Source organism: Anas acuta, chromosome 11 (genome assembly GCF_963932015.1).
Source record: "Anas acuta chromosome 11, bAnaAcu1.1, whole genome shotgun sequence".
In the NCBI taxonomy this organism is placed as follows: Eukaryota; Metazoa; Chordata; class Aves; order Anseriformes; family Anatidae; genus Anas; species Anas acuta.
Window position 1 is genome coordinate 2,099,964 of NC_088989.1, and position 25,231 is coordinate 2,125,194.

The following is a 25,231-nucleotide window of genomic DNA, read 5'->3' on the forward strand; positions in this document are numbered from 1 at the left end:
GAAGATTAATGGAAGTATGGCTTCAGATGAGGTGGGGCATTGGTGGTGTTTTTAACATTACAATGTTAGTTAAACGGCGGTCACTGAAGTTTTGGGCCTGGGTTAGAGATTTCATAAATGCTGACGATGGGCCTTGCACATCTCAGCTCAGAACTTTGGCAGCCTACAGGGGAAGGAGACCTTGCAGCACTGAGTGTCTCCTGCACGTGGTACCCGATAGGGACGGGAGCTGCAGGCTCTGGCGCTGCCAGCAGCTCTGTGCTGCAGCTGGGTGACTGAGCAAACAGCCCACACCTGCGCTGGGGTTTGGGCAGCAGCAAATGACACCGCGCTAATTGGAAGTGCGAGAAGGAACTTAACGCGGGGAGCAAATAATTGCCAGAGATAAAATGGGGCCAGAGGATGGCTGATGCTGCTGATAGGAAAGGCCAGAGGAAGATTATATAGTTGGAAACACTCGGAGACGTGTCCTCTGTGTAATTAGAAAGAGGACCTAGGTGCGTTATTGTGGAGTGATGGAGAAACTTAGGCGATCTCATTGCAGATAATGGGGTAAATTTATTTCTCCATCTAGTTATGTTTCTGTGAGATTTTTATCTGGTAATTGTGTTTGTCTGCAGTGTACAGAATGATGACAACCTGGCCCTGCTTAGCCTGTGATGTCTGTCAGGATTGCGGTGCTGGGAGGCGTGACTGACGTGCTGATTCTTTCGGTATTACCGTCGGGAATCCCAGCACCCGAACAAGGGAGTAGGAGATGTTAAACAGATGGGAGACTTTGCAAATACACCGTAACTGCCGGCGTGGGAATATCAAGCAGCCATGCAGTGAGGATTCTGTACGATATTTTTCTGTAGCGTGGTTAAATATCCAGCTATATCTAAATCTTCTCGAGCTAATATGTTAAGCCTCCTTCCTAACCCCCTAACGTACAGAATGAGGACAGTGGAGAAGGAGCAATTAAAGACAAGACAAAAATGCCTACTTGTCAAAGAAAGGGTTCAATACTTTGTTTCTTTGCTGAAGGGGAAAAAGAAAAGAAAAAAAAAACAAATGGATATAAGCTCAGGTAGTAACTTTAAATTAGCTTAGCTTGCTGATGCCTTAAGACTGGGGATTAGTGAATTTAATTATGGGAGCCAGGAAACGCATTAAGATAACGTTGGTCCTTAAACTAAAACCCACAAAGCAATGAAATTAAAGTTGGTTTGTGTTCCATCTTCATAACGTCCCCTTCTTGCTGTGCAGCAGCACAGGAGGCCTCCCCACTCGGCTGGGTGCTCAGCGCCTGCCTCGGAGGGCGGCTTGTGAGCGACCGAGCGCCCTGCAGGAGCCTTTTGCAGTCTGGGAACGGCCTGCTCTAGTGTCAGAGCTGTGTGTGAGATAAAATGTCTTAGGTAGGGTCAGTGTCGCCCTGTGCCTGTCTCGGTGCCCAGCTTGGCCACCCCATCGCATCGGGCTGGGCGGCTGCAGTGAGGAGCGTTGGGTGTAGGGGTGAGATGCAGGCAGTTATTGGCACAATGCTGCTGCTGTCCTAGGATGAAGCTGGGCTTGTTCCTGCTTTGTTTTCACCCTCCTGCTCTACCTCGTCTGCTGGTCATTATTTTTTGTAGCTGGGCTTTGTATTTACTTTTCATTTTTTAAGAAAAAAGATAAAGATTAAACCCCTTTAAGACGACTTTTATGAGGAGTCCTAATTCTTAGTCTGTTTGCTGACAAATTATATAATATTGACCTTTCTCTTGCCTTCACTGGATGTTGATTTTTCTTCCATTTCCTGGTGTGGAAGTTGCACGCCCCTTACCTTGCGTTTTTAACTTAAAAGCGATACAGTTTTAGGGGAACGTAAGATTGCCTTGAAAAAGGAAACCAATTTACTTGTCCTGGGTAATGCCATTCTTCCCTGTGCTTTCTGTTACTTAGTTTTTTTTTTTTTTTTTGTTTTTTTTTTTTTGCTTGTTTTGTACTTACTTTTTTTTTTTTTATCTGATAAAAATGCCTTTAAAAGACTTCAGTCCAGAAGTACTGCTCCTAACCAGAGGAACTGGGAAAGTTACATGTGTGAGTTCAGAAAGGTTTTGAAGAATAGAAAAGGTTTGAGCCCCCTTGAAAGACTTAAATCAAAGAGCTTGAGTACCAGAGCAATCTGTGGCTGCGTGGATTTGAATCTTTGTACTCGAACTGCACGGCCTCCTGGGGGCCCTCCTGTCTGGGGAGTCATTGGTGCATTCTGGCCATCTCAATTTCTGTAGGAAAGAAACATACCTGAATCCATGATGGTTCCTTATATCCCTAGTAAATCAGCATTATCTTAAAGATGGCTCTGGATTCATTGTATTGAATTAAATTAAATATGTGGAGAATAACAGACTGAAACTCATGAAAAATGCTGTTGCTTTCTGCAGGACGTGTTTGTTTTTATGGCTTTGTTTGGTGAGTTGAGCAGCCCTCTTATCCTTTCAGTAGTCTCAGCTTTATGTCAGTTTATATATTCCGTGTTTTATGGATCACTGGAAGATAATTCTGTTGTTTTCTATTAGACCTTTAGTAAATAAAATGTCAGGGTTTTTTTCCGGTGCTGCAGAGGCCAGTATCCAGCTGGTATATCAATTCCTGTCAGTGCCTTGCCTTCTTGTTTGTTCCGGGGATTCTCTTGTTTTCACGTTGGTTTAAATCATTAATCCTGATCGTATTTTTCACAGAATAAAAATACTTATTTCAAAAGCGTATTCAGTAGTATTTTTATGCCTTCCATACCACTTCTGGAAGTGTGATTTAGAAAGAAAACAAAGAGCCTCTTCCAGCTCCTCTGACTTTGTGTGGGGCATTTTCTTTAAGTTGCTGCAAGCACTGCCGGGCTTGGGAGGCTCACGGCAGAGCAGAGCATCGGGCTGCAACCCACAGCAGGTTCCGTCTACAGGCACAGCTGGATATTCAAACCTCGTCCTGTGTTTGATAAATACAGAATTTTTGGTTTGGGGTCAAAGTCATTTGGGGCTGCTTTGGGAATTGGAGAGCTTTTACCCATGCCAAGCACCTCTGTGCTGCCTGTGCCCAGCTCTGCAGCTCCAGCAGCAGCGTCTGCCTCGTGGCTCCCACGCACACCTCGGAGCTGGCTGAGCCCCAGCAGCAGGACGAGCCCCACAGCCAGGGCAGGGTGCTCGGTGCTGCCTCACCATTTCACCCTGCAAACATCCCAGCAACACAGCTGATGGTGAACAGAGCAGGCCTGGGGCACAGGCTCTTTGCAGGTACCTGGTGCCCATCAGTGCAGGAGCTCGTGCCCTTCCTCGCTGGTGTATTCACATCCTGTTGTCAGAGTTCCTCTCGGGATCTTTTAGAGTCCTGAGTGTTGCAGTTCTGTTCAGTTTTGGATGGGTTGGGATCTCATTTTGATGCTGTAGACATGTCATTGTCACCGCCGTGATGGCCATTTCAGGCTTTTATTGCTAGCTGTATGTTGTGGAAGTCTGCTAGTGAAAAGCCTGGAAAATGACGTTTATTTTAATGCCATGTAATTGCAAAGAAAATTGAAAGTTGTTTGAGATCCTCCTGATTCAGCACTTCCAAAATTCCTTGAGGAGTCCTTGTTGATCGTTTTGTAAGCAGCGATGCGGCTTCACAACGGGAGTTTTGTTACAGGAGGTATGGGCATGTACATCGCACACAGCCATCAGCCCCGCTCCCCTTTCGTCCCCTTTCACCCCGCTCCCAAATGCCACATGGGGCTGGTAGCGCCAACTCGCACGGTGGAGGCTGGGCCACGAGGCTGGGTGCAGGTGGTAGGGCCCGAGTGCCGGCAAGAAATGCCAAATGACCTTGCCAAGCTCGCTGACTTGTTTGTCTGTGCTCACGCGGGGTTTGCATGCATACTAAGCAGCTTCCCTATGAAAAATCCTTGAATTCCAAAGATGCTATTCACAGTAATTGCACTTTAAGAGGAAAAAAGGGCATTGCAGTGTTGTTATTTACAGTGCTCGCTGCACAGTGGCTTTTGTAACAACTCAATAAAGCTCAGCCACTTGCGTTATTCCTTAGTTATGCTTTTTCCTCTTACTTTTTTTTAAAGACAGTAAAGCATTAAGACATTAAAAACATCCTCAGTCTGTGTAAATTTTGTATAAATGGAAGGATGATTAGAGATAGAAAAAGTCCCTTTAGCACAGGGAACATTTTAATACACAAAAGAAAATAGTATAAATTGTGTGGGTTCAGGCTTAGGAAATTGTTGCTACTCTTGCTAGTTTGTGAGGCTTAAAGTTAATTTCTAACAACTTCATATCAATTGTATTAATTTTCTCCTACCAAATTTCCGTGATTCCCTGTCTGCGTTGCCGAGCTCGTGTCAGCAGCCCGAGGGACGGGTGCTGTCCCAGGGAAAGGTGCCCAACTGCTGGCACCAGCTGTGCCAAAAAATTACATTTTCCCCCTGCAGCAACACCTGCATGGCCAGTGTAAGGCCCGCGTCCTTCCCCTGGATCGCAGGTTACTGCTAATACCTTGCTGAGCCTTTTCTGCTGTACTTTCCGATGGTTATTTATTGATCTGCTTTTGGCAGCTGGTGAAATGCCAGCTTTTAGTTTTAGCCACTGGCCTCATTTTATTTAAACCTTATAAAATTTTATCGTTTCTCTTCAGTGGTGAGAATGTGTAAACACTTCTAGGATGGCTTAGAGCAAGGCTTTTCGTATTTTTCTGCTTTAACCCTTAAAACTCTCGTTGTGCAGATTTCATAAAGGGAACATGAAAAATTCCCTCACCCATCCTTCCTCCAGCGTTTTAAAGGCAGTGACCTATCTGTGACAGTGTTGGCCTGAAGGGAGAGCGAGGGAGCCACGGTGACATTCAGAATTCCTGCAGATATAAAAAAAATGAATGATAAGTCACAGCCCAAACAAAATTCATAGCCAACTGTTTTTTGTTTTGTTTTGTTTTTTGCATTGACAACAAAACATAAATGTGTATGTCCTTAGAAAGTAAAGAGCAAAGTTTTTTGTTTTGCATATCTGAATGCTAATTGCTCTTGTAGTGCAGAAAAACGCGCAGAAGGACATCTGGCTTGGGGATTATCTTTTTGACACAGAAGGGTTGGAGAGCACTACTGGGTTCCTTTGTAGGAACTGCAGAAACAGAGACAGATGTGGCAAGAATCACAGACCCTATTAAAAGTCAACCTTCCTCTATTATTAATATTCAGTTACCATATGCAGGTTTCTCTACAGTGATAAAAAATAACATTTACAGAATGTTGTAACAAAATATCCTGACCATTATTACTATAAATAAGTTTATTTATAAGAAGATTCTTGGATGAACTTCAGGAATGTCACTTTTCAGGGCTGATGTATTCACTCAAGAGCTCTTGAAGATGAGAACTTGGAGAATATTTGGGGGCTGTTAAATATGTTGTCATTTTAAGTCATCCAGCTATTCTCTCTATATTTACCCAGTATTTAATCTGTGTTACTTTTACCACTAAATTGTCATCTGAATTTTTATCATCTGCTCCTTATGCAGTTAGAGCCACTGGTCCCTGCTCTGCTCAGAATGTTCCTCGCAGAGCTGCTTGGACCTGGTCCTGTTGTAGCTTGGTCCTATTGCTCCGGACTGGGCTGTAGTAAGCATGACCTGCTCTTTGCAGGAACTGAGTATTTATAAATTTGGAAGACCAGACAAAGCAGTTACGATAATGATGTCTGACCTGCTGTGTCACAAAAGCCATCGCCTCTCACCAGCTGAAATAATTGCTTTGCCTGGGCCCTGTTGGAGTAGTGCCGTGCTGTATGGATCCAGTAGCACTGGTAAATAAATGGAGAATAGCAGAGGGGCTTGAAAATGCATAAGTAATGTAGGCTGTTGCTCATTGTTTATACTTTTTTGGAGGATTGCTGTATTTATATACGGACTAATTAATTTTCGTATTCCCAGTCTGGATAATAAAAGGTTAATCAGTTGCCTGCAGCACAGAGTATGGGAAACAGAAGTAGTTTGTGACAGTGTTGAGAGGAAACAGCGCACTCCCATTTCATTGTATTTCTGACTGACAACTCTGTGGATGCATCCAGCCGTAAGCCTGCAGCAGCTCTCCGGGGGCTGCTTTCCTTCAGCTCCGTGCAGCTCACTGGGGCAGACCTGGCTGCAGAACCGGGGGGCTCGAAGTTTTACCTAACGTGGGTCCTCCAGAGAGGGAGCTGGTAGAGTACACCCACCCATACCCCTTCTGCACTTGTGCTGGGCAGAATGTTGATGACTTCCATTTTAATAAATCATCTAGCTGGTATTCACGGTGAGTTGCTTTTATAATTAAAATTCCAGTCTAATCCAACTTCCATGTGTGAAAGATCGTAGTAAAACAGCAGACTCCAGGCACGTTCCTCTGTCCTGTGATGCTCCGTATTTCCCTTGGTGAAGTTACTTGGGGATTTCATTTGGGTTTCACTGCTGAAGGATGCCACAGCTTTGATAGCATGCGACAGCCTCAGAAGCAGATTGTGAAGCTGGAATTTTTTTTCTGCTTTATCTTTGTTTTAATTTTGCTAGGCGTTTCACTTGTCTCTAAACCCTGCAGTACTGCAGAAATGGCACAGAGAAATATCTCTGTGTGCAAAACACTGGCACCAGATCTAATGTTAGCCTTTTCATTACTCACCTCTTATGGTAGCAACCAGACAGACCCAGAGAAGAGAGGTTGTGTGGTGTACAATAGCAGATTTCAGCTGGGTCTAAACAGATGGAAGCAGGAAATGAGAAATAGTGACAAACATTACATGCCTTGTATTCTCTGCAATAAATTCATCTGACTGCTGAGTTGCTGTGTATATCTGCAAAATATGTCTACAGCTAATTTTAGGGGCACGGTTTATTTTATTTGGCATCTCCATAGCCTTTGGCTTGTCCCCTGTGGCTGTAGGCAGATAATATATTTTTATAGAGCTCAGTTTGCTTTTATGTATTTCTTTGCAGCAATTAAGTGTTTTAATTTCTTTTCTCCTAAGAATGTGTATCTGGTTTTAGTTCTCTTTTGTCTAACAGGCGTCTTTGCTGCAAATGTATCAGTGCCGTTCATAGGCGAGAAGCGAGGTTCACTGGGGTCTGCGTCTTGTTCCAGCAGTGACAGTGAGACACGGGTGCTGTGACCGGTGCTGCGGGGTGTCCCGGGGTTGTAGCACTGGCTTGGTTTGATTCCCAAGGCTCTAACACAAGGCCCACAAAACCAATGTGCTACAAAATCAATCATCGTTATTGCTGTGGCTTCCAGAGCTACATGTTGGAGATGGAACTGATGAAATCCAGTAATGCTAATCAGGATCAAGAGTAAAGCAGTCCCATTCTGCGTATTGCAAGCAGTGAAAGATTACAATTGGGACAAAAAGTCATGGTGCTAGGGGAAACCAAAATTAAACAAGAAGTGTATTGATGTAGTCCTGAGGGAATTTCACGTGAGACAATTCCCATTCGGTTCCCAGGCTCCCCCTGGAATCCCCGGGTGCTGGTGCCCGTGGGGCACCTCTACTTACACGTCTTCTCTGGGCCACTACAAGGGACTGCATGGAGCTGCAGAGCCGCCAGGTGAGCCATGAGCCAGAGGGGAGCTCAGAGTTGTGCGTTGGGCCTCACCACGACTCACCACAGGTTGGATGTGACGAACTCAGCGAGATACTTTGAGAGTCAGAATTGTCAGAATCTGCATGCCTTGCTGTCTGCAGGGTGCAAGCATATGAATATTTAGCAGGAAATTCGGGTGATAAAGCAGCACAGTTTGTTCAGAATCAGCTAATTCTCTGTTCCATTAGTACAAAGTGAAGAACGCTGCGGATTGGGACCGTGTATTCATACAAATAAGTTCTTAAATTATTTTTTTTCCTTATGCCACCTGTTCTGGCAGCTAAAAATAAAATAGAATTTTATATTGTATTATTACTTGAAAATGGAAACAAATGAAACAAGGCTGCACAGAAGTCATTTCCATTCTGTGCTATCCATTCCCGTGTCAGCTCTCTATTAGTCATGATCACTGGCAGTGCGGGCAGGGCTGCTGCTTCCTATGCTTTTGGGCAAACGTTTGCATTGTAGCTCATTGATTCTAGCAAATCATAATAGAACCGAGCCTGTGCTTACTCCTGTGACTATTTGCTTACCTTAAGTTTGCAGAGACTGATTGAATCTGAAGACAAACAGCCTAATATTTTCAGTAGGAGTATTGGATTCATAAATCTTCAGTTCATCCCGTTGTTAAAATTTCATATTCTGTAAAGAAAGATTGTAGATGGGGTAACCCAAATGTACAGCAACTTGTTCAATCATCCCGCCCCGATTTCCATAGCAGCGAATTACCCCGTCGTGCAGCAGTGTGCGTGCCCCCGTTGTGCATGGCTGCTGACTCGGGGGCACGGCAGGTGAGGTGCGGGATTCCTGGCAGCATGATTCTTGGCAGGAGTAAGAAATACACGCTCACTTACAAAAGCCACGTGAAGGTTGGAGCTAGCACCTGGAAGGGAAAAATGAATGCAACTGGGTCTTAACTGCCCGGTACCGATCCCATCTTACAGCCTGGCTCTCGGTGGCCGGGCTGGTAAGGGTACTTGGATGGAAGTTTACAAGGAGTTGGGTAGTGAGGTGGGAACTTACCGTACAGCAGAGACTGATTATAAATTAATTGATGTCGTGTAGCAAAGAGAACTGCTGGAAGGGAAAGCTGAGGGAGCAGTTATGTGAGAGACAGTAACATCCGAGCCTGCTTTCAGGCAAGTGACCTGTGGAGCAACTTGTAAAAATAGCCAGGTCCGTTTAGAAATCCCCGGAGCTATAGAGAGTGAGGTTTGAATTGCTGTACTGGCTTTTATATACAGGAAGAAAGTAAACCAGATATATTTAGAGAAGGATGTGACGAGAAGCTTCATTGTGCCTCCTTCAGCAGGGGAACAGACCAAGTCTTCAAAAGTTAGGACTTCATAATAAATGCAGCTTTGTAGTTATCTATGTTGTAATTACTCATAGTGGGAATTATTTTCTTGCATGTGGGTGCCGAAAGAAGGACTGATTTTGTACCATATACACAATAAGCGTATGATACTCTTCTATTAAAAAAAAAAGGTGCTGAACATCATCTTTGTACCTTCTGAAATTGCTGCCTTATCTTGGCAGTGATCACAGATTGATAAACCTATATACAGTGTTATGAAGAGTGCTGTATGAATGCCATGAATACTAAGTAATGATGCTCCTACTTGTGCACCTGTTTGGTGTCTTCACCTGAGAAATTCCCTTGCAAAAGAAAAAGCCCAGGCTAACATGTCTTGGGAATATTAATGCATTTATTCTTTGGGATATGTTTTTATTGACCCTTATTAATATGGCACTATGGGAATTTTCTATTTAAGAGACAAAATCCTGTTTAGAAAACCTGTAGCTTGGAATCCTCTCTCCTTCCATTAATAAGGGAAGAAGCTTGCCTGACTGGGGGTGCCCCCAGAGACTATGTACCAGCAAGAGACAGGAGTTTGAAGATAAAAAATAGAGTTCTAATTCTTAAAAATGCCTAGAGAAATTGAAGGTTTGAAAGGAAAGTTTTAACTGCAGTAATACGAGTAGCAAACGGAGCCAAATCTGTAGTCAGACTGACACGAGAAGAATTTCTCTCAGTGACTTCAAATGAATGCTTGCACCTGTACTTCTGGGCCCTTCACGGCATCTGGCTCCAGGTTACCTGGGAAAATCCACCATGGGTGGATGGTACCCAGTGGTTTTGCAAAGCGGGTCGTGTCGATGTGTGTATTTTATCTGAAGTATCTGCTGCTGGTCTCAGGCGCTGGAGTGTCCTGCCCAAGCATTTACATAGCTGCTTGCACTCAAGAACAACTTTTTTTTTTTTTTAAAAAACTTCAAGAAAAAGCAGCCCAATATTCTCTTTCGTATGGTTTGGAAAACATAGAGCTTTTCCTGAAATATAATTTCCCAACCAGTTTGCCAAAAATTGTAAAGTGTATTTTCAGTAGTTGCAATCTTACTGCTGAAAATGCTCATCTGTAACTGCTGGTACTGGGTGACCATACGGGCATTATTACTGAAGTGCATTCGGCTGCTTCTTGTTTCATTCCTCTCGACCTTCTAATTTAGAAATGCAAGGCGTTTATTTGATGAATGCAATCCACGAGTCCTTTTGTCCTGCCTTGCCTTTTGTCCCATTGTCCCAGAGGCCCATAGATCCCGAACCCAGTGAAGCAGGAGGTAGCGAATCTATTTTTTCAAAGTGCAGCATGGAGCTTGTCACATTTCTTCATAGCTCCTAATTAAAAGCAAGTAACACAAACTTAGCTTTAGATTCCTGTAAATAGGTATATTAGTACACAAAAAGTACTCTGCCACTTGATTATGTGGTTAGTTGTGACCTTGTTTCTAGCACTCCACGTTTCTAACAAAACCTGTCAGCGTTACAGTGAGCGCAGCCTTCCCGTCCGACGTGCTTTGTTAGCCCCATTGTACAAACCCTGCTTTAAGCAGCTGTGGCCTGCAACACTGCTTGGTTGCCTCTTCTGCCAGAAGCAAAGCTGCCTTCTGCCCTCACTTACTCGTCCTGTCCTCCAGTGGCAGCCATAGTAGCACTGAGATTTTGAGGATTTTGCTTTCATTAATATTGTAATTGTGGCAATCCACCATCATAGTGCTTGGTGGATTTACATTCTTATCTCTGCCCTCTGGCCTCTTTAGACCTTTGTGTCTTTTGGATACAGGTTGCTTCTTTTCCCTAGCTCTGCCTCAAGGTCTGTTATTTTTTTTAATTTATTTGCAGTTGAGCATACAGCGAAATTAGGTTCTCGTGCCCAGTGGTGGGTGAGGATGGACAGGGCAGAGCTTAGCATAGCTGCAATGGTACAAGGGCAGTAGGCTAATAAGGGACATAAAGGAACTCTGAAAAGAAACGGCACACGAAAAAAGACACTCCTCAGCTCAGAGAAGTCGGGCAGTGTCGGGTTGTCCATGTGGCACGTGGCTACAGACAGCCGGCAGGAAGGAGAGGGCAGAGCAGGGCTGCGCCGTGTCTGTGGAGCACTGCCGGGTGCTGCGGAGCTGGTTGTTTGTTTTCTGGTTCAGCCCATGCAGCTGAACGTTTCCTTTTTTATTGTTACAGCAAGACTTGTGCGTCCCTTCCTTGCATCAGAAGTCAGATTTTATTTCATTTCCAAGATAATTTAAAATGACCAAACTGATTTTTTTTTAGTGGCCATCACCTGCCAGTTGTGTTCAGAAGGTTTTTTTCTACTTTGCTGAAATCCTGCATCTGCGCTGGTCCTTCCCAGTTACTGACATGCTTTATTTTCAGTGTGGGCTTATAGTGTATGTTAAAATGTCAGACGAGCTGTTGAAATAGAGCTTCACGATGACATAAAATTTGGTGCTTGCTGGCCCAATTGTTTCACAATGAGTGATGAATTCAGAAAAATAGGGTAGGAAATAAGCAGAAAAACAGGTATTCAGGGATAAATTATGTTTTGACAATTATGTTTTAATAAAGGAGGAATTTTTAATAATGCCTTAATGTTCTTGAAGAAAAGATACTGGATGATTATGTTTGTTTACTCTTTTTTTTTTTTCTAATCCATCAGGAATACAGGAACTAGGAAGTATGAAATTATGAAAATACTGATAATGTTCTACCTGTTTACCAGACCAAAGGTGTCGTTAGACCATTAAAAAAAAAAAAAAAAAAAAAAAGGACGTTGTGCTTAAGATGTTTTGGGCACTGCTTGTTTAATGTGAATAATATGCCTGAGGAAAACCTTCAGTTAATTTAAACTTAGAATCCAAGTAGGTAATCCAGCAGAACCACTAAAATTAGGTTTAGAAATAAGTTTGCATCATATTCTCAAGTAACCTTTTTCTTAGAATTTTTTCTAATTAAGAACAAAAGAAATAAATTATATAATCTTATTTCATTGCCTTTTTTTTTTTTTTTGCCTCCTCACTCAGTCTGCTGCTGCTTTAAAAAGAAAAAATGTTTTGACAGTGTCAAATACCAAGGTTGGTACCGAAGTGAAATGAGGTTTTAATTCCTCGCGCTGCTGCAGGTTAGCAGATCTGTTTGTTCTCCTGCCGCTTAGCATATGACCTTGAGCAAGGCAGCAAGGGCTAAATATTTCAGAAAGTGGTCTTTAATTAGACAAATTTCTGTTCTCTGCTAAATGCCTTGGGGGTGCTTGAATCAGGATGCTGGAAAAACATGTTTATTGGGCCTTGCTTGTCTGAGAAGGAAAGCCAAACTGCTTGAGTAAAGAGCCTCTGCAACTTCGGCCGCTCAGGGTAGAAGCAGCTCCAACACCACGTTCAGGGGTGGGCTCCTGCCTGCAGGTGCAGCCCAGCACTTAAACAAATGGAAAGTCAGGTGTAGTATAAAAGCTGCTAATGAAACCTGACTGCTTTGTGTGGAGGCACCGGATTAATGTTTAAAACTATTTAGCTGCCATGCTTTGCCTCTGTGAAAACCAGAGCACAAAATAATGGATCTGGATAAATCAGATCTCCTCTTGCCCCTCTCACCCTGCTTTAGCTACTTTTAGCTCATTCTCTTCCTTGTTATTCTCTCTGGCTGCAGTTCGCCCCTCCGAGAGTTTGTGTGGAGAAGCTGTGCCAGAGGCCTCCTAGCCCAGCCATCTCCAGCAGCAGCAGCGCGGCGGCCGGGCATGCTGGAGCAGACGTGGTGTGCTGCCCTCTGGGGCACACAGGTGACACGTTTTCAGAAGGATGTCAGAGAAGTGACAGAGGGCCCGCCGGTGTCTGCAGTTTTGTCCCAGGAGGCATGGTGAGTGCTTATTAGGAATGTATAATGACTGGTGCAAGGAAACTTCTCACGGGTTTGTCACTGAGTAAATCCACTGCCCCTTTTGTGTAAGATCCTCTACTTTCCGGTGGTGCTGCGTTCAAGGCTTTAATGTAGTTACAGGGTGAGCTTTGAAATCGTGTATTAATGCAAAAAGCAGTCACAGAGCTACTAGGCATGTATAGAAACCCCTTCACAAACCTGGTGGCACGGATGCTCAGTGAGTGCTTTTGTGTCAGGCTATTTTATCCTTAAATCCTGAGACTGACTTAAGTGGCTCTGGGTGCTCTCTCCTGTGTCTGTAGGCATCCAGCAGCCATTCTCCACAGATGCGTTATCTGCCACTGTTGCAGGTGCAATTATTTTCTGTTGCACAGGTTTAAAAAAAACGTCTCACGTAAACTTATTGGGGTCACTCTTGTGAGTCCCCTGTCAGTTGGGTCTCTTTATTTTATGCATGTGTAAGTTGCCGTTTCTGAATAACCTTTTGAAAAAGTCTTGAAAAACTCAATGTGGCTGAAAAATCTATAGCAGGCTATTGTAATGACATAATGAAATATGGCACAAAAGCAAGACCTTTCTCCAGGTCTTTCTAACACAATTTTATAGCAGATCTGTGACTGCATCAAGTACTATTGTTGTGGAGCTTTTAAAAATTCCATAGAAAAGTTAGTATTTTCTGTTCCTTTAGTAGCAAATTGGCATGTCTGTGTGTGTGGTTGCCAGTTTTATTGGCAAGTTTGTTAACTTCCTTGCTACCATAGTTATGGCTGAGAAATAGAACTTATTTTTCTCCTCTTCATTATGACTGTTTTTCCTCAGCTTGACTTATTTACTTAAAACTGCTATGTCTCAGAATCGCAGTTGGAGCCAGCCCCCTATTGCACTAAGTGCTATACATTAAAGGAACGATACGTAATGTTGCAAATAATGCTTCAGGCATTGATAGAACTGCAGCCTTCCCCCCTATTCAGCCTGTTGCATATGTATGCTGCAGTCCGTCCAGCAAGGAAACATTAGATCTGATTCATCAAGGTAGTTAAAGACAAGCTAATGTTCAGTAAATGAAAAGTCCCACTGATTTCCTCAGGCTACTCATTTGTTAGAGACAGACAAATGCTAATATACAATGATGAATTGAATTCATAATGTACAAAACATGCATATGCCATTTGAGCAGGTGAATTTATAGATTATCATACTCTGATGATAAATACTTTGGGGAAAAATTCTTGCTTCACCACATGAGTTATCCGTGCCTCTCCAGACACACTGCCAGCAAAAAAACAGGGATGCCAATAGTGGGGGTTGTGATTTTCAGTGTAGTATCGAAGAGAGGTTTCAAGAATATGTATATGTGTCGGGTGAAAGCTGAGCAGCCACGGGCAAAATAGTTATTAAATATTTTGTTTAACAAAATTAGGAATATTTCCTGAAATTTAAAGCTGTTGTAATAGCTATTATGGAAATATCTATGCCATTATTTGACACATCTAAAACCTTAATGATAAAGAGGTTGCCAGTAGTGCCATAGTGTGCTGAGGAATTAGTTGTACTGTCACAGAACAAAAGTTTTAGCAGTTAGGAGATGCAGTTGGGTTCACTGCCTTTGAAGTAACAGGATAAGAAGGAAGAGACTGTACGCCAGGCTTTCTGGCCTCCAAAAAGCTTGTGGATACTTTGCAAGCAAGCACACTACGTTTTGCAGAAGGAGGTAGTGGCCTTGCAGTGGGCAGGAAATACAGGATAAAGGCATTTCAGGTTTACAATGTTTTTAGATAAAAGAGATAAACTGCAGAGGCTGCGAAGGTTAAAAAGAAAAGAAAATCTAGCAGCAGCTGAGCGTAATGTCTCTGGTCTGAAACTGAATTATATTTGGACTGAAAAAAAACCATTTGTGATGCTTTTTTGGTTTGTTTTATTTTTATAAATTTAAGAAAAATGATGACCCTAGGCATTCTTTTCGTAACACCAACGCACCAGGAGTGTAGCATGCTGGACACACTTTCCCCTTCACACCAGCCGGTGTCATGCTGATCCTGCTGTCAGCCTGATTGCGAGATGTCACCAGAATGCACGATGCTGCTGCAGCATTCTTCCTGCTGTCCCGGACAGGTGATTAACTTGCACACTGCTATGCTTAAAGGAAGTGGGGCATGCAGAAACAATAGGAGGATGCCTTGTTAGGTGCCGTGACCAACATACAAATCCTTCATTGATGAGAGGTAATTCCCCTGATATTAATAGGAAGGCATTCAAAACGTCCATGTAAACCAAAATGTTGGGTTTACCTCTGTGCTCTCATCAGTGAGTAAATGTGAGATGACCATTTGCTTGTCGTGGCTATATTGATTGCTGTAAATAATGACACTCCAAGAGAATGAAACCTTAGGCTCCAAATATAAATGCTCAGAGCAGCCAAAGGAAAACAAAACAAAAAATTGTCAACGAGCTTAGGGTGGCTGTTACCAGGGGAAGCTCAGAAATGGTTGGAAACTTAATTCTTAATGGTTAGTAGTGGTTGGTATCTTAGAATTATCAGCTGCTATTACTTTGTACCTCATTGCCCTTAGGACCTTGCATTGCGATAAGACATTAATTTAAATGCAGTTCTGGCAACTGCAGTTGGTTGCCCTGTGTCACAGCGTAGCAGACAGACGTCATCCAGGGTAGTCAAGGATCTGCTCTTGTGCAGACTGCAGGTAACTTTCTGTAGTGCTCAGTTCTGAAATGAGTAATTATATTTGATGCTAATATTTTTATTTTTCTGTTCTCAATTTAATAATATCAAAATTGACAAGGTATGGATACTGAAAGTACCTATCACTAAGGCCAGGCCATATCTCTAAAGCTTCTGCTTATCTTAACTCTGCAAGGTCTGCTTTGCCAGGTGAGCTCCGTACGATGTGCTGCAGCTGGCTGTGACCATGCGATGTAAACCAGGACACTGGGAGAGAGACCCTGGCTTTGACCTTCACTCATGAGAAACTCACTGTGCTTTTATTCCTTGGTATCTAAATAAGAGCTGCACCAAATATACAATAAAAGAAAGTTTGTACATCTGTAGTGTTCTGCCTCCTGTGAGGGTGAAGCTTTTTTCTTTCCTTCTTTCTTTTTATCTTCTTCAAGAGCCTTTGTTCTCCTCTGGAGAAAGAGAAGGGGAGCAGCTTTGTAGCAGGAACAGAGAGAAGAGACTCCTGCCTGAAGATGGGCAGGATGGGGGCAATCGCAGGGGATTCAGCTACCCAGAAAGCTTGCTTCGTGCTTCCTCACGCTGCAAAGCTGCACTGCAGCAGGGCTGGCGGGGCACTGCTCACATCTGCAAACACTGCTCGAGTTAGGAAGGATTTCTGGGATCAGGAACCACTGGAGTCGGTAGCTACTAATTCTTTCCTTTGGACAAGGATGCATAACCTCTCTGTTAGCAGCATTACGTGACTGGAGCATGGAAATTCATCTTTTGACAAGCACAGTAGTGCTTGTAAACACTGCTTACATGAATGTTTGTATATATATTTGTTTCACGTTATTATTACAGAATTTTTTGGTAGCTTTTTGTGAAGTACCGAGTTTTGGCAGAAATCATATTTACTTAGCATATCTTTTATTTTAAGAAAAATCTTGCTATGTACTTCAGATTTTGTATACTCAGCTGAAAGAAACATCCATCTGTAGGAACAGGTCGGTGCTATGGGGGCACCTGGCAGACCGGGTTGTGGTCAGCCCTCGCCCTGTGCAGGGGGACAAAGAGCCAGCCCTGTAGTGTCAGCACCTACAAATGCCTCCCCTAAAATCCATAACCAGGGAAGTGATGTTTAGATCACTTCATTGGATCTCCATCAACGTGCTGATACATTTATCCAGAACCCCAAAAGAAGAATTGGGTCTCACAGGGGTGTGTCAGAAACAGGCAAAACCCTTTCACTGCTTGTCTTTGCCTAACTGTGCTCTCTCAAATCAGCTCTTTAAACTCCAGAATTCATTGAAAGAAAATTTCTAGGCTGGCATCTGATTGTGGATCCTCTAGAAACAAAGAACTTGCAGAGAAGTTGTTTATCGTGGTGGCAAAGTAGTGAGAGTCAGTGCTGCAAAACTCCGGTACCCGCTTCCTTTCAGCTGCGTAATGAATCTCTCCCTGCCCCTTCACCTTCACGACTGAAACTTCCCTGTCTAGTACAGAAATCTCTCTCTACAGAGCCAAATTACCGGGCATAGTGGACCACTTTTTGTGCATTTAAGGAACGTTTTTCTGCAGGCTTTCCATGGAGAGAGCTCCAGGGCACCGCGCGTGCTGCTCCGCCATCCGAACCTCCTTAAGGAGTGGAGGGGTCTTTGTGGTCAGTGAGCACATCCTTTGTGCGCTGCCTTGTGTCCCGCTGGGCTATAATGGAGATCTGAAAGGGGGGGTGTTAGGTAAGCCTTCCCAGAGTCGGACTAGAAAGATGAGGATCAATGCGCTCATAAAATGAATAATTGCGTTTTCTCGCAGTAAATGACAATTCACAGTGAATAAGCGGGCTGTGTCTTCAGAAGGATTTTAATGCTTCGGCGTGGCTTCCCCACGGCCAGCAGCTAACGGAGATTTCTGCATAAAGGCGAGATATTTTAAACTGGAAGATTGCTAAGAGCAGTCCTGGCAGAAGTCACAGCCTGCCTGCCCGGGCTGTGGAAATGCTTCCTGAGCTATTCATCTCTGCCCTGTGCACAGAAGCCACGTTTTGGGATCAGGAGCGCTGTCTGCCTCTTTCAGGGCATTGGCTAAACTGCAGAGAGCATAAAAGCTTCCCTTCACTTCTTTTGGTGCTGATGTGGAGTAGCTGAACGCCGCGTGAATGTCTGAATGCGTCGGAGGGCGCATCCCCGAGGCAGCTGGGCACAGAAGGCTGATTCAGGGCAGCGCCAGCCCCTGCTCCGCTTTGTTGAAGCCCCCGGTGCCTGCGCGGGGAGGACAGAGCATGTTCTGTGCGCCAGGGGGGCTGCCTCGGCCCTGCTCCCCTCTCCAGCTGCACCGCGTAAAACATATTAATGCACCGCCACGGGTAGGCTGGCCACGTCACTGAGGAATGGGGGAGAAGCCCACATTTAAAGCATTTACGGGCTCATCGTACAGCTTTTAGCAACTTCTCCTGGATCAGTTTCTCCCTGGATTTTTTTCTGTCTCCACCCAGACAGATGGCAGCTTTCTGGCCAAGTTTCCTCTCGGAGCGCTCCCACCAAGGGGTGCAGGGGATGCAAACTTCATGTGGGGAGTAGCAGTCCGGAGCTGGAACCGGCTTGTAAATCTTTTAGGGTGTGATAGTAAGAGAAGACTTGAACTAAAATGCCCTAAAAATAAATTTTAGGTGAAAATAACTCAAGTGGGCACCATCCTGCTTTGGCTTAACTTGCATGTTTTGTGGAGTCCTTTTGTCTCACTGTCTCTTCTGTCTCCATTTGTTTTTTTCCTTTGTCTGTTATTCCCTGATCCTGCAGAAGCTTAAACATATCTCCAGCTTCAGATGCTGGGGTGGTTCCTGCCTTTAGGCATGTGCCAGGATTAGGGCCGTGCACTTCCCTTTCCTTCAGGCAGGGCTGTTCTGTGCTTGCCCCTTTGTACAGCCGGCTTGTATTTCCAGGTGTAAATGTAGTGCACCTGTAGTGCATCCGATTTTTTCTTAAAGATGCAGTATTTAACAAGGTTGCTCGTACCAAGCCTCTCTGCCTCTCAGAAGGGCAAACCGGCACATCGCTGCCCTTAACTTTGTCGTAAGAATGGGGCAGAAGATGTTTCGGGTCAACTACCCACAGGTTAGTTCACACAAGCCTCAGAAAGACGATGCTTTCCAGCTGTTCTGTTGAAGTAAAGCACTGGCATCTGTTGTAAGCATCGCTGGACCTGAAATATTTTGTGTATCTGCTAGCTGGTAGGGGTTGCCACAGCAATTCTAACTTGGGTGTTACCTTTCCGTGTCCCCGACTGCGTGTGTGATAGTAGAGCATAATTAAAAATAAATAAATAAATAAAATTCTGCTTTCTTTTACATGTTTGGCCACGTGCTGTGGGTTTCAGCTGGCACAAAGAGGCTGTGTGAGGCCCAGCTGGGAACCTTTCACTGGTGACTGCACACTTTGGAGAGGAGTCGGTGAAGGAGTGAGTTCAGTGTAAAATTAAAAGCCTACTTGGAGAGATCACTAATGCTGACCAATTAATAGGAACAGTCGCTTTACTTTTAGTGCTTAATGGACTGCATTAATTAAGCAGGGGATGAGTTCAAATGGGAAAGTAACTTGTAATTCAGGCAATCAGCATTAGTCCTCACAGTGCACAGGCTGTCCCTTGTGTGGTGAAGATCCTTCTTCTCCAGGCTGTCTCTGCAGAGCAGCACTTCTTGTGCAGACACCTTTGGGCGCTACTTTCCAAAATGTAGAAACGAGTTTTAATTCTGCAAGCAGCAGTGACTGTCCTGTGTTTCTTTTTTCTGTGAACCAGTTTAATCTCTAATAATCTTTCATGCAGGATTCTTAAACACTCCCTAGCACTGAATTCGAAGGAGAAATGACACCACTCGGTTGAGAGAGTAGCTTTCAGGGAATCTTACGACATATTAGTTTTATTTGGAAATCCTTTTCTTCCAAAGAGAGGAAAAGACTGGGACTGATTGGTGGTGTTTGGGTAAGTGCGCTGTGTTTTGGGTGCTGATCTGGGCTGCTGTGACCTGAGCTGGTTCAGGCACACACACACCAACCTCAGCTGCTTCTCACACCTCCCACACTGGCGTTGCCAGTGGAAACTCTGATGCTTTCTCTTAGACTGTATCTTATGGTGGCTGTAGTGGTTTTCTTTACTTTCAGATCTCAGTCTTTCATCTTTACAAGGTAGATATGTTGCTCCTTGAGTTTGTGGAAGGTGTCTGAGATCATACAGAATACAGGCTGGTGGGGTTACTTGGGAAGCTTTCTCTGTTGGGGGGGAACACCTGCCAAGCTGCTGGTTTAGAAAGAAATGGAGTAACGATCAAGTCATTATTCTTTTGAACATTTAAGTCTTTATTTTTGTGCATTTGTCATGCAAACCTTGCCTTCTCCTTTATAGCCGAGCACAAACCATTTTTGTTCACTTTCCGTAGTGGAAGTGCAGGAAAAAAAACCTTCAAAGCTGTATTGATATTGGAAGTACAATATACATTTATGTTTTGTTGTTATTTTTGTTTATTTTGTTTTTGTTTTGTGTAGACATGCATGTGGCCATAATACCATTATGGATGAGTGATGAAGTTCAGGTGGGGATTATTGGCAGGGCTTTTTGACAAATGTCATTTTAAAAGCATCTCTGGAATGGTGTTTTTTGGTATTTTTTTTTGTAGTTTTTGTTTTTGTTCTGTTTTGACTGTTGGTAAACATCACAGAAGAAGATCCAGTAAGGAGACAGATGCTGACTTAGTGGGTACACAGTTTGAATGACAAACCAAGATCAACAGATCATTATTTTTCACAGCAAGCAGAGAAGAGCTGAGAGAAATGGCTCATCTTAATGCCAACCTGTGCTGGTAGCAGCCCTCGCTTTCCAGAATGCTGCACAACAGGAGAAGCTCTCTATTGTACCATTTGGGTTTTTTGCTCTGTTTGATTGCAATTATGGTGTGGATTTTTTTTTTTTTGATGTTCAGGCCACTACCAGTTTGTTCCAAGTACTGCCGTTACAAAAAGGAGACTGATAACCTCATCTGCTCTGATTCAAATCAGGGATAATAAGTTGTTGTATATTGTCAAACTTCTCATTTTCAGGCTTTCTACAAGCTTTTGGGCTTTATTCCCAGCATCAGTGAGCTGATGCTTACAGCAAGTCAATTAAGGCTAGGGGACACGGTCTTTTCACACTCTTTTGATATGCTTTATTGTTGCTCTTGCCTAATGCTACACTAAAGCTTAATGCAAGCCAAAGTAACTGTTGGAGTGAGTGTTCTGCTCTGCAGAAATCCCAGTGTGCCCTCAGCTTCTGAAGGAAAAAAAAAGTAGGCAATTCAGGACAAACTCATCAGTGCTCGTGGAGAGCAGCTTGGGAGACTCTTCCCACCATCCCAGCGGTTCCCAGGGGTCTCGTGTCAGTCTTGTTTAGCATTGTGGTGTGTGTGGAGATGGTGGTAGTGTGCTCTGTGATGGCTGAGTGGTGGAGTCAATAACGGCTGGTGATGCTAGGTAACACTCATCTTGTGCTTCTGTGTCCAGCCTCTGAGGGCTGGGTGCTAAAGGGAAGTACTTCTAAAAATGCCCTTCACTAGTTGGCATCGGTCACATTGCTGATAATCAGATACGTTCACACAGGTGCTTTTCGTGCCTTTTGGTCTGATTTTCCCTTTGCCTACACAGAGCTGTGCAGCTGATGAAACACACACCGCCTCAGTTTTAAAACCAGCTTCTGACTTGGTTAATTCCTCCAGATGGGAACAGAAGTGTTTGCTCCAACCGATGCTGCTGAGCAGCCGGTAAGGTGAAAACTCTTTGAAAGTGCAGTCACAACTTGCCAGTAACTCACAGCTCAAAGAGCTGGGCTCTGCCTGTAAATACTTGTGCTGCGGGAACTGCTTTATTGCTGTCTCGGATAGCAGATGGCTCGCCTGTATATTTTTCTTTACCCAGCAGGGGCTGTTTTACCTGACCGCACTGGTGTTCTGCTCATCAATACTCCAGCCGCTCGGGATTGCTCAGGTTTGGGGCACTCCGATAAAATTAGGCTGTGCCGTGGGACTCCATAACCTCAGCGTGTTGTTCTGGGAGCGCTTCACTTCTACGCAGCTCCTGGTGATCTGCACAGCCCCTCTCCTGTGCTCGTCCCTGGAAATTTTTTGTGAACGGCGTGAGCACGAAACAAAACGGTGGGGTAATCTGTGTCACCACAGCCAGCCTGGGCTAGACAGAGCACTGGGAGCCCTGAGCCTTCTCTTCCAGTATGAAATGCAGCTGGTAATTGCATCAGCAGGTGGGGGCGCTGGGCCTGCCGGCTGTTGGCCCATCAGGGGATCACTCGATCACTGGGGTCACCTCTGGGGGTAAGGAGCCTCACGCGTGGCCACGTGCTGGGGGAGGCTGTGTCCATGCGAATCCAGCTGATGCTACAAAAGGTCACAGTGAACAAGCGGACGGCTGTCCTGTGTCTTCTGGCCAGGGCAGAAAAACGTGTTCACCATGGTAGACACGAGGGGCAGAGGGTAGCCAACCAGGGTGATCTCAAGTCATTGCTTCTGAATCACTGCAGTCATTTTCAGCAATGTCAGTTAAAACAACAGGAGAAAAATAAATATCCTCTTGTAGTTGAGATGGTGGTTGGCTGAAATGTGCTGAAAATGTGATACTTAAACCTTTGAGCTGGATGGCTGGGTTACATCAGTGTAAGTCTGTGCCCAGCTGGCTAACTCATAAGCAGCAGAAGCTTCCAAACTGTGGGGTGAAACTTAGGAGCAGCTCACAGGTGGGTGTGCTTGCTCCCGAGTTAGGAACACAAGGTTACGGGCTGGTGTGCCGTGCCGTGACTCCAGCAGATGCATCGTTCTCTTGTGCTAGTAATAAAAAAATGAAAAGGCTAGCTGGTACTGCCCTGCCGCCTCCAGCAGGATCAGCCATATGAACACACACCACTCCCCTTAGTTCTAAATCTGCTGTTTTTCTCCGTGGCAGCATCTTCGAGCATATATGCATTTGCTAAAAGTAGAGAATAAAGCAGTCTGTGTCTTAGACTGCAGGCAGTGCTAGGAGAAGGCTGTACAGGAGGCTGTTCTGCTGTACGCGTGAGAGGAGAGCAGCTCTTCTCTCCTTGGACCTTCTTTGTGAGGCTCCACAGGGAATTTTGATGATAAATTGACAACCTGTGAAATCATGACGTTTGTATCAAATTGTCCTCATGACCTTGGTACATCTTCCCAGCACCCGCAGCTCAGATTTCAGCATGGGTACAGCAAGCAGGGCTTAGGTAACTCGCTAGGGTTGGGAATTACTTTCAACAAGTAATTGCAGTTCAAAAACTGCAGGATGTTTTGAAAGCACAGATTTATTTATTTATTTTTTAATAATGAATATCTGCAAGGCAGGACAACATTTCAGGAGATGTTTTGTCATTCCTGCCCTATACAATGAAGCAGATGAAGAAATTTCTAGCCCTGCATTTTGGAAAAAAATTATCAGAGATTTCAAAGGGGAAGGGAATTCCTCATGCAGAATGAAGAGGTGACTTCGAAATGCTGCAGTAGGAAGGAGATGTTTTCTAGGCTTCTGATTACGGTGCTGATCTGAATAGGAACACCCAAAGCTATTTTGACGTGATGGTTGGAAACAAAGCTCAAACAGTTTTCAGGAACGTCAGTCATACTCGAGGAAAATTTGTTTCCCTTTGTCATAAAATCGTACCACCCACTGAAATTAAAACCTTTTCTCCTCGGTTTGCTGGTGTGTCAGAGAGAAGCACACATTTAGCTGAATTCCAAGCAATTTTTGCCTCTTTCAGTATGCAGTTTGAATTTCTGCAGCATTAAGAGGCGCTGACAGTCCCGCAGCACATCCTCATTATAAATACGCGTGCTAAAGAGTCTCAGCATGCACAGCGAGAGCCGGTACTCGCCTAGCGTGTTTGTTTTCTCTTCCTTTAACCTACTCAAATTCCAGTGCAACCCTGTGCTTCTTGCTGCATGGCTTGGCTGGGTGATGAGCGTCCAGGCCCCAGTGAGGAGCGCTCTGCTCCTGCCCCCCCAGCTGTGCTCCCCCATGCAGTGCGTGGCTGTACGGCATCCCTGCTGGTGGTGTGGCTGCCAGGAGATGGATTTCCTTGTTCCCCTGTAAGAGTTTTATTTCCTTCAGTAGCTTCTATTTTTGCTTAGCTTTTAGGGAAGTTTCCCCGTGTAAAATGTGTTGAATTCATTTGTTCCTTCTTGTGATCCCCTCGCAGTACAGGCATATGACTGGTAGGGCCTAGCCAGGTGACTCAATCCATTTTCCAATAACCGGTGATGAAAAGAGAAATGAAAAGAAATCATTCTCCAAGTTTTTCACCCACTGTGCTGCGAGGGGCAATGTTTGTCTACGTGGGAGGGTGGTCATCAGTATTTTCTGTGCTGGAGACCGGGCTGCCAGTAACAGAAAGCATTGGTGCTCTGCTGATTATTTTCCCCATGCACTGCAGAATCAAACCATAAACATGCTACAAGTGCTTCTGCACGGGTCAGGGGGATATCAAATAAGATGGCAATGAAATAACAAAACGATTTAAAAGAAAGGAGTGCAGCTCCTGTGAGACAGGTCCCAGCGCAGAGGAGAAATTGCTTGGGGTGCATCTAGAAAACTCTGAACACACAAACAGCACCGAATGCAATAATGATCCTAAAGAATTGCTTCTCAGCTTGGTGAGCTACAGTGCTTTGTTCAGACAAGTTGTAAGTTGGAGAGGGAAATTGGGGCATTAGGAGGAAGTAAATTGGCAATTCCTGTGACTGTCAGAATAATAATGGGACAGATGCATAAACCCGGCTCGGAGAGGCTTCAGCTGATCCTCTCCAGGGCCTGTGTTGGCTCACACAAAAGCTTGGAGGGGCTCTTTGCTCACTGTTGGGTGAGGGAAATGCAAGTGGGGTTTCTAAAGCATGGGTAGAAGACTTCCACTCCGTAATTCCTAATGGCTTCTTACAATTGTTCTTACAATTGGTCCCAAATCAGCAATTGAAGGAAGTAAGTCTGATGCTGTGTGCCAGATTCTGAAAAACCCCCAGTCAGCATAACTCCATTGGATTCAAGGGTTGCGGCAGCTTTTCCACCACTCTTGGGTGTGGATGAACATCTGCCAGTTGCCTTAGTCCTCCACAGTATCCAAGAGTTAATCCTTCTTTAAATACCGCAGTGTTCATGTTTGCTGACATTTAATTGAAACAAAGCCTAGGAAGCTAAAAACAAGAGAGCAGGAGACTTCCCAAATCACAGTGTGCCCGAGTTGGGGAGAACTTTATTTCTGTGTTGGAAATTGCAAGGTTGATCCTAGACCTGAGTTTTCTTCTTTTCTTCTGCTGGATGTTCCTACTGCTGCTCGAATGTCTCAACATAAATTATGATGCATGCTGCACTCAAGTAGAAAAGCATCACATTTTTTTTCTTCCGACAATTACCAAAGGTTACACCAGGAGCGAAGACGTTATTTAATTTAACGTTTTAGATCCATTCGAGAGAAAGTGCACTTGTCACTTGTGAAATTGTCTGATGCTGCCTGTGCCTCCAGCCAAAGAAGAAAGGATTTTGTTTGCTCCGCAGAAGGGTTCTCTCATCAGCTGCTGCCACTTTGCTGTTGACATTGTACCTCGGTATTACTCCTAGTTCAAGGATCATAAACTCCGTCGGGTTCATTACTCACCAATTAATCTCAAATAGATTTCACTGTCTAATCGAGTTAGCTGCATTTCTGTTGTA

The 25,231-nt window shown here is 44.3% G+C and overlaps 2 long non-coding RNA genes across 3 annotated transcripts; both read left to right on the forward strand.

Moving 5' to 3' along the window:
• The first annotated feature begins 360 nt into the window (after positions 1–360).
• Positions 361–2,160, forward strand: LOC137862413 (uncharacterized). 2 transcript variants are annotated; one of them, XR_011100259.1, is made up of 3 exons: positions 361–497; positions 621–838; positions 1,249–2,160. It is a non-coding gene; the product is annotated as an uncharacterized lncRNA (long non-coding RNA). The 2 variants fall into 2 exon arrangements; XR_011100260.1 differs by having other exon boundaries at positions 621–827.
• Positions 2,161–12,431: 10,271 nt separating this feature from the next.
• LOC137862695 (uncharacterized) lies at positions 12,432–21,914 on the forward strand. Its single transcript, XR_011100477.1, has 3 exons — positions 12,432–12,796; positions 21,161–21,276; positions 21,431–21,914. It is a non-coding gene; the product is annotated as an uncharacterized lncRNA (long non-coding RNA).
• The last annotated feature ends 3,317 nt before the right edge of the window (positions 21,915–25,231 follow it).